Source organism: Porites lutea, chromosome 12 (assembly GCF_958299795.1).
Source record: "Porites lutea chromosome 12, jaPorLute2.1, whole genome shotgun sequence".
Taxonomy (NCBI): Eukaryota; Metazoa; Cnidaria; class Anthozoa; order Scleractinia; family Poritidae; genus Porites; species Porites lutea.
The window spans coordinates 22,973,809-22,976,289 of record NC_133212.1 but is presented as its reverse complement, the minus strand read 5'-3'; the positions used below and the strand labels follow the sequence as shown (position 1 = coordinate 22,976,289).

Genomic DNA, 2,481 nt, shown 5'->3' with positions numbered 1-2,481 from the left:
ATATTTTTTGCTCTTGATCATTCACGCACAATACTGGTTTCGTTCAGGAAGTTGTCAAAAACGACAGTTTGGCAGTTGCCGCCATCTTTTTTAATTTACCCTCGTAAAATTAGTAGAAAAGAATTTTAAAACTGCAGCTTTTTTCAGCTATTTTTCAACGATGACATTTTTTGGCATGTCGCGCCGCGGCTCCTTTTCTCTTGATCCGTGTGCGGATATTAGTGGACTGGGTACAAAGTGTACTCGCGAAATTGAAAAAGGCAGTGTGAGAACTAATTTAATTTGCGCTTCTTTGAAGCATCGTGAATGAAGCTTTCAAAGCGGAACGTTCCATAGGTGTGGTTAGTTGCAATTTGCGCCAAACTAAGTGAGAAAAAATTCGGATTTCATGTTTCTGACCTATGATTTTGTGACACTACGCTTTCACTTCCAGCAAATTTTGGATAAACATTTCGGACAGTCAGCTGAACGATTCCCACATTTGGTCGAGGCGCTGTCATTTACGAGCAACACAGTTCTGTTCGAAAAGTCTAAAAGCGTAAAAATGACGTACAAAAATGTTAGTTAACAATAAAAATGATAATAATGATTGATAATTCTGAATAAGTGTCCATTGCGGCTTTGTCCCGGGGAGGTGCTCTTTTATGTAGTTTTCGGTACGTAGGTATCTTAGCCTGCTCCGACCCTATTTCTTGTTACAGTGAAGGGAATTCACTCATTACAATACATGCTAACATTCTTTATTGCACGTTTTTTTCAGTTTTAAACTAGCTGATTTATCGAGTGTCGTTTCTTAACTAACAACGCTGGTAAATTCTTGAACCATTTAAGTTCCTGCCTGAGCTGATTTTGCTTGAGATTTTCATTACTTGTTCACTTCAGTTTTTTTAACTGTAGAGTAAACAAAACAAGATTTGTTAAGTAGTGAAAACCTTTACAGAGTAAGTGCGAAAACAAATCTGAAAGCCTAAAGCACTTACTTCTAGAGTCAAAAACTGAGTCTTGTGTTAGTTGCAACTGACCTTTTTATCGATACGGCGGCCATATTGAATTAATTAGATTTAAGGAGTATTATGGGATGTCCAGGGGGCATGAGCACGATCTGATGTACTCGCTCAGTATTAACGCGCGCTTCTTGGGGCCAATTTTTCTTTAAGGTTTCCTAGAAAAAGAATGTAATGGGAAAAAAAGATCGTTTTTCCGTGTTTGGATGTAATAATGATCGCCTTTTTCCCGAAAAATACACAATGAATTTCTCTTTTTGCCCGAAAAGCGCGCTTAAATACTGCGCGAGTGCCCCCTGGGCATCCCATAATACTCCTTAAAACTAATAAACTCAATATGGCCGTCGTATCCTTGAAAAGGTCTATTCGATTATTTGTGTATGGTCTTTGAAATTAAGGATGCAGCCACCGTGCCGTCAAGAAGCAATAGGGGGTGGGTCCGCAATGCGTACACAATGACTAAAGTCTCTTTTCTAGATTAGCTGGACCCGCATTTACTCCCTCGGGTGCCAAATTTGGGCCCTGGCAAATCGAATCGTGTCAATCGACCTTTAAGGCCTGTTTACAGGGAGGGAGGGTAACCCAGCAAGAGGGACTAGCATGCATCATGACTTTCGACCATCCACACGCGCACAATTTTCACTTGCAACATCCACAATGTGTTGTAGGAATGTCGCGGGTCTAATTTACACGACACTATCTGTCGTGAAGTCATGACGCATGCTAGTCGCGCACGATAGTACACGGTTTTTGGTAGAATTTGGAAGTACCTGATGCAGTTGTTCAGCTGGCGGACGTGCACAGCTGGCGCGAACTTTGAATTTCGGAGGCACGAACTTCTAGTGGGGTCCGGTGGTATTCCTCCCCCGGGAAATTTGTAAAATTGGACTCTCTAAAATGCAATTTCCTGCGTTCCCCGAACCGGGATTGGTAACCGGGAAGGTATTTTAAGGCGTTAAAAAATGCTCACAAAAAATAAATATTTGACTGATTTGGCAATCATAATTATGTGTATGACAGGAATTATCTCTTTTTTTTCAATTGTATGCATTACATAATTAAGTGAGTAGGATAACGGTCAAAGTCTTTCTTTGGTTAATAAATGGAAAAAAAAACGATTTGCACACTTAAAAGAATAGTTATTTCGTGTGTTAACGTTACATGTCAAAAAACCGGACGTTGCGTCTGGCGTCCTGCCCGAAACGAAACCCCTGACGATAGTATAAGTAAGCAAAAATCGTACCGTGTAAACCGGCCTTTAGTCAGTCTTGTTGTAAACACAGAACGCCGAAACAAATTCACCTCCTGGCCAAGTAGTCCAATTTCTAGCGAATATATTGTACCTGTAGTACATTGCATCAGGTTTCTCTGGTACAAATCCTTCGTCGCAAGAAAGCTGGCAAATTATTCCCGCAATTAGTTGCATGCAACTTAGGCTTCCATTGCCCACTGGATGTGGAGGGAAAGTGCGAAAAGT

The 2,481-nt window shown here is 40.8% G+C and overlaps 1 long non-coding RNA gene across 1 annotated transcript; it reads right to left on the bottom strand.

Moving 5' to 3' along the window:
- Positions 1-724: 724 nt before the first annotated feature.
- On the bottom strand, positions 725-2,481 carry LOC140953522 (uncharacterized). The gene is made up of 2 exons (XR_012167461.1): positions 2,248-2,481; positions 725-891 (listed from the first exon to the last, which is right to left on the bottom strand). It is a non-coding gene; the product is annotated as an uncharacterized lncRNA (long non-coding RNA).